Source organism: Penicillium brevicompactum (assembly GCF_028827555.1).
Source record: "Penicillium brevicompactum strain IBT 35665 chromosome Unknown utg000003l_segment0_segment0, whole genome shotgun sequence".
NCBI classification, from domain to species: domain Eukaryota; kingdom Fungi; phylum Ascomycota; class Eurotiomycetes; order Eurotiales; family Aspergillaceae; genus Penicillium; species Penicillium brevicompactum.
Genome location: NW_026623206.1, coordinates 4274931 through 4281794, shown reverse-complemented (window position 1 = coordinate 4281794; position 6864 = coordinate 4274931).

Here is a 6864-nt window from a genome sequence, read left to right as displayed (position 1 = left end):
ACCCGATACAAGGCTCGGGCCACAATGGGCCTGTACTACCGTGCCTCGGCATTCGAACACCGCGAAAGGACAGCCTCCTTGTGGATCAAATTCCTGATGTCCAATGGGTGATCCTCATTATCCTCGATTCGAATCTCACGTCTTTTGATGCCTGGCAGCTTGACAGGCACCGGGGTGAGCTCATGTTTCAGTCTGACTCATGGCGGACGAGTCCTACTTTCGCCCGACGAGCATGCTGTGAGTCTAAGTCTGCGTGCAAGGAGAAGGTGGGGTGGGACCCCATTATTTCGAGCCTACAGATGAACGTTGGCCATATCAGTACGAATCGATAAAAGGAGACGGTATGGTGCCGAGTTATAGCCGAGTCAACTAGAGAGCACGAGCACAGAGATGCCGTCTGATAGTTTTACCTGATCCTACTCCGCGTTGCTGAGCCGGTCGATGTATTCCAGCAGGTGGAACCAACAAGCGGAAACGAGCGAGTAGGAGAGACCAAACTGACATACACGGCGCTGCATCATGAGCACTGTCAGAACTGTTGTGGTGTCTTTGGATATACGCTGGCTGGATCTGATGCCTAAGCACACTTTTTTCTATCCAAGCCGAGTTACGTGTGCAAAGACCATTTGCCCTGGATGTCACTGCATCTGCAGGTTAGTCAACCCGATTACAGCAGAGCAGGAGTGAGTGACTTGCAAGCCACCTGAAGCGGCCAATTCGACTGCGAGGAACAGTCTATCGCATCACCATAATTACCTGAGCAACAAAACGCATTTCGAGCGCTCCTCATTCAATGCTTCATCTACACCTGGTAGGTCTGATCGTGGGTGTTTGCCTAATTATAGCTTCACCGAGGGATATTGATGTTTGCATTGGACCAGCTCAATCGAATTGGAGGCTGTGTGCGAACTTTACTGAGTAAACGCCAGGGGACCATCGTAGCAAGTGGTGCCAAATGGTGCAGAATGAAACGATGAAACTGTAATCTCTGTCATATGTAGACTTCCGGACCGGCCCAAAAGTCCGAGGCCCGACCCCAACCCGCAGATGGGCTATGGGCCGAAAACAATACAAACATGCCAATTCTTGGCATTTGCATAAAAATGCAGATTTTCCCAGTATCAATTATCTGTGGAAACGGACACTCATTGTGAGAAATTAGCTAGCTTTCGGCAAAAAATTGAATCCTATAAGCCTACAAAGGAGGAGTTCCACTGATAAAAGTGTCATACTTGAACAGGAAGATACACCGACTGCTGTCTGTGAAATATATATATCTACGTGCTGACGCTCACGAATCTTCTAAGTGCCAGAATAGGATAGAAATCTGATCAAATTCGACTTGTTCTTAGTAATTCCTATGTAACCGGGTCTATAGTGTAGCCATTGTTTTCATGACTCTTATTACCAGGTCGTTGCGGTTGAATATTGATATCTTGCTTCTTAGAGTAGTTGAACCCCGGATTGGGAGTTGAACCCCCGGACTAGGCCGGGGAAAACGTCGGGCCGGGATCTGAGCTTATAGACTTGAACATGCATAAAAAACAGACATTATCAGCAGGGTTATGAATGCCAATACCGTAGTTGCATAGAAATGGGCTTGGTTGGGCTTTGCTGAAGGAAGTCTACTGACCATCACTCAACTTCACCGCCTGGCCACATACCACAATACACACATCAACACCCTCGTCCATGCTATCGTCAACGTTCATCAACGCTGATCAACACGCTCATCAACGCCCATCAACGCTCATAAATGCTCATCAACACATCCGCGCCGCACCAAAATACTCACGTTTTTGTTTTCTCTATGCCCTGAGTGCAGATGCACTCTATTGCGACGGATGGACTAGCAGACCGCAACTATCAAGGCCGGAGGGTTGGGAATACGGCGCTCGATAGCGAAGAAGATTTAGTCGTGAATCTACGATTCTGATGATTGGTTAATACCTATCTAAGGCTTGTTCTATCTCTCCAATGATGCTTCGGAATACGAAAAAGATGAAGATGTTGCGCAGGTCTCTGCTTCTTCGAATACCCTTGGAGTACTCGAATACTAGTCCCCAGCACCACGGAGAGGTAGCTGCACATCGCTGGGGAGTCATGACAAGACTTGGCTCGCCAAAGTCTTGTCATGACTGAGCACACTTTTACCTACGCAGGGCTCATTGGATGTGAAGGAGCACATTTTTACAATCACAAGGCTCATTGGCTGTGAGGGAGCACAAGTCTTACATCGCTGGGCTCGTGGCAGCGACAGCCGTGGTCACGGAAGCTCTGAAGTCCTTGGTTTCGCAGCACCCCCCCTGCGAGGATTATTGTTGACGCAGACCTATCCTGCGAGACACAGTTGATAACGTAGAGCCTATCCTGCGAAGCACCTTCTTACATCGCTGGGCTCATGGCAGCGACAGCCGTGGCCATGGAGACTCTCAAGCCTGCAGGCAAGAGGGACACCATGACACATCGGAGTGTGAGGATCGAAGTCCTGATTTTTTTTGGTCTAGGAATCTGGCCCCTTTTATATCTTTTCGACTACGTCTCGACCAAGGAACCAGTTGCGCATTGGTAGCGAGAGTCTGTCTTTTTATGGTCGTTGAAGACATTTGAACAACGTTGAAATGGGTTTGGGAGACCTTGTGGCCTACAGACTCAATTTTCAACCTGGATTCATTGCTTTCAAAAACCTGTGTTGAGTGTGGTGAACCACTTTCATCAACTGTTGAAAAGACACTGACACCGCAAGAATATGATTCTCACATAATTGAGATTGCAACAAAATCGAAATCGCTCAACGCGGTGGCACTCCACATCTGCCCGTTCTAGCCACGTCCACCGTCTCTTTCATGAGGGTCGATATGATTCAGCAGATGCCCCAATAATGGTTTGGATACTGTGGCAGACAGTGACGTTCGATTTCACCGGCTGTCGGCCATGGGACCTGCCTCCCATTGATCCCACTACAATCCTCTTCGCCTATTTCTAGCCTCGGGCTACTCGAGCGGTACTTTTCTGTGTTGCTCGCAACCACCTGATGTTGTTTCTACTAATATTTCTGCTACATGTCGGTGCAGACATTATGAACATACTCCAAAATACAGGTTATGGTTGTTTTCCTTTGAAGGAGAATCAAAGTCTAGACCTTTTTAAAAAGCCCAGAATAGACACACGAGTCCAATTTCCAGGACAATGAAGTGAGTTATTTCAGCGACCGTGGCTCACGAATTGGTTTCTCATGATCGCCCCATCGCAAGATTGCAACGCTACTGTCATATTGACGAGGCCCTGGACACAAAAAGCACCCAACGGACCAATCAAGCACCGCGTGTGAATTTAGATAGACGCAAGTACGGTTCCGCGATGCAGATCCCAGGGACGACCCACGGGACAGTAGATCACGGAGGTTCTCAATGTGGCCCGGAGAAATTAGAATGATTTGCAAGGGTCCAGACACGATCCACAACCTAGTCTTGACGGGCCGTCAGAGTACAGATAGAACAGGTCTTTGTTGCTTGGGAAGTCGGTTGGGGCAGATGAGGTATTTGGAATATCACAAACTTTTTGCAACGAGATCTGATCCGCGGTTCATTTGCCCTCGCAAGAGAGAAGAGAGTGATTGATCCTCCGTCAAGTGGGAAGATGCTGCATTCTCTATCTGGTCTATAGAACGTATTAGAAGCTATGTCTTGCATAAACCTTCCTCGTAGAAAGTATACTCTCTGAGCCGGATCTATCCTCTCCCTATCTGCTCCACCTCGATGGCAAGTCTGCCAACTCTAGCATATGGTTTTCGAAATCAACCTCAATTGTGTAAGGACAAGATCGTAGATCTAAACAAAGTCTCCGCTTTGTGTTTTAGGGCCCGAGAAACCGACTGGTCCCGGCCAACCCACAAAGTTTATTTCAAGCACCCAGTGCATCTTGACCGTCAATCTGGCGACCGAGATAATTTACGAATAAAATTGTTTCCTGCTACAATATACTATATTTTGCCAGTATGAGACCTTGGATACTGTAGGTGTGTAGGTAGGTAGATTTTAATTACCCTGATCCCTCGCCGAAGTTAAATCCAAGTCACGTGATATATATAGATCTGCAGGAGTGTCTGCCTATTAGGCAGACACTACGCTAGGCAGCAGGGAGATGAGCTGCTGGAACAATAAATAACTAGATCTTCCATTGAGAATATCATCACACTTGTACCTTAATCCAGGGTTCAACTGCCGAAGCGATATGCAGGCTACCACGACTATATACATCCATATACGTACATGTGAAGTGTACCACTTCCTGGAACGAACTTAGAGCCTCGCCAAGCCCTTCCGTGGCCTAATTGCCGCTCAAGTTGTCAAGCTGCCCTCGTGCCGCGCGACTTCGGAATCTTTGTGATGCCTCCGCGAAGTCCAATACAGCATCCATCGTCTTGGCTCGCGAGGCATGATATATCTGACCTCTCCTTTCTTCTTGAGAACCCCCTAGCAAGCTCGACACGTTGTGAAACGCGTCGCCGAGACTCTCCAGTAATTCCCGCCGCAACTCCCGCAGATCAGGGCAGTCCCATAGGACGTGTTTCAGTGTTTCCCGGTCGCCACAGCCGCATCGGTCATTGTCCTGGATGCGGAATGCCTTCGCAAACGTCGCCAGCCAGCAATGTCCTGTTCGTAGCTGTGTGAGTAGGTAGGCTCGATGCCTCGGTAAAGGCCCGTAGAGCCTTCTGGTGTACTTGGCAGGTAGTGCGTTGTCAATAGTATGGAGGTGGCCGCCTTCTCCAGACTCCTTCCATTCCTTTTCCCACCGGACGTGGATGTTGTTGCGGACGAAAGCTTTCTCTCGGGACAGCAAGGGGCAGAAAGTGTGGGTTTGCCCGGTAAGGCTGCCTCTTTGGCCAAACGGTCCGTTGAATCGTTCCCGGGTGCTGCGCAATGCCCCAGTATCCATTGGAGACGAATGGTAACTCCGTGTGTTTTGATATTTGTAGCCTCTTGTAAGATAGCATGGATGATCTGTTGACCCAATTTGTTCCCCGGATTTGGATTGCCTGTAGCGCCGAGATGCTGTCACTGAGGATAGTAGCCAGCCTGAATTGCTCACCGGTTGACCGCCGGTGCTCAAAAAGAAAATTTGTTGATAAGATTGATGGCTTGCAGGATCCCGATCAGTTCAGCGGCGTGTACAGACCATCGATCCATAGGCCCGACCTGGCTTTGTAAGGACTTGGACACCTCTAGGTTGTTGCTGAGCATCACGGCAGCGGCGCCTGGATGACCTTGACGCCCCGATGTATCCGAATAGACGACTATGTCTGAGTTAGACTGAATGGCTTCAGCTCGCTGTGTTGCCATCTCTCTATCTGGTTCAATCTCGATCTCTATAAATGCCTCTGTTCTCCAGGGTGGTTGTAGTCTAGGGTCAATCATTTCCAGATCTTGCAACCTTTCCAGGTTCATTGCCTCCAGCGCCTGTGCGAGTGGAAATCGAGAATACGACCCGATATTGTTCCTTCATTTTGGGGCACGTTGTAATGTACTCCTTATTGGGTGATCCTTCGGGAGTGTGTGAAGCCTGGTGATTGTGCTTTGTGCGCGATGACGCAGTCGGAGATGTGTTGGTAATATGTATGCTTCAACCTCTAGTGTTGAGGTGGCTACTGTTCTGAAATCCGATAGGATAAGAATGAGTGCAGTCGGTTGCACCGTGCGCAGATGCCGTAGGTGAGTCTTGTCTCCGAGTGGGTCGTGCCAGACATCGACGCGTAGTCTAGTACATGGGTGGCACAGGCCCCATAAAGCTGTCGCATCTGTTCTGGGCGGAGGTGCCGTAGCCCATCCTGTGCAACATTCACTTGAGTTGCGCGCTTGATTGCCTGCTGGACGTGTTCTTTCCATCGCATCTCCTGATCGAAGATCACACCCAGCAGCTTGGTGGTAGTTGTCGGTTTGATCGTCTTGCCGGTCGTGGTTAAGTGGTTTTGAAGTTGTTAGCTCTTCTTCCGGGTTAGGTTAATAAGCTCTGTTTTCCTGCAGCAAAAAGGGAACCAGTTTTTCTGGCCCATGCTTCGATGCGGGGGATGTCTTCGGACTGGATCTTGGCAATATTGCCCTCGGCTGATCTAGAGAACATACAGTAGTATTCAAAATCAGTTATACGTCGACACTCTTGCGCCTTGAATCCCGAAAGATAATTCCGAAAATGTGCAGGTCCTGGTTGGATGATGCGGCAGAATCCGATCTTCAGCCGAGAGAGCCGAATGCCATAGCCCTACGAACATAAACACCCGCTAGAAAAAGAGACATTTGCAACTGTAAACGTGGACATCAAAACAAAATGGGTCGGAAAAGGGTTGTGGTCACCAATGACACAGTAGTGGCCGTTTATTACTTGTGCCTCAAGAACGACTACCTAGATGGGATATCTATCTCATGACATGAGTTTCAGTCCATGATTCCAACCTGCTGCAGCCCTGGCCAACTAAGGTTGTAGCAGTCAAAAATTACGCTGCCACATGATTGGAAACGAAATTCGTATTAGAAATACTCAGGTCATACCTGCTCAATTTGTCGAACATTTCATTCAATCGCAACACCCACTTTGGCCAAATCACCTCATACATACCTTGTGGGATTCATCAGGAGTGCCCGCGAAAACCCGCGAAAAAAAGCACGATTCATATAGCGGATGGTACAGTTTGGATAATCATTCAACGCTTAGAATCCTTCTGTAGCTTCTCGCGAAATGTAAGAAAAGTGGTCAAAGCTGAAAGGCAAAAGTTTTCACCGAAAGGCACTTGGATTTGAAGTGTCCCGCATTTAGTTGAGACGGTCGGAATATCATGGACTATGGCAGCCACTGTATCTGTCTCTTCAT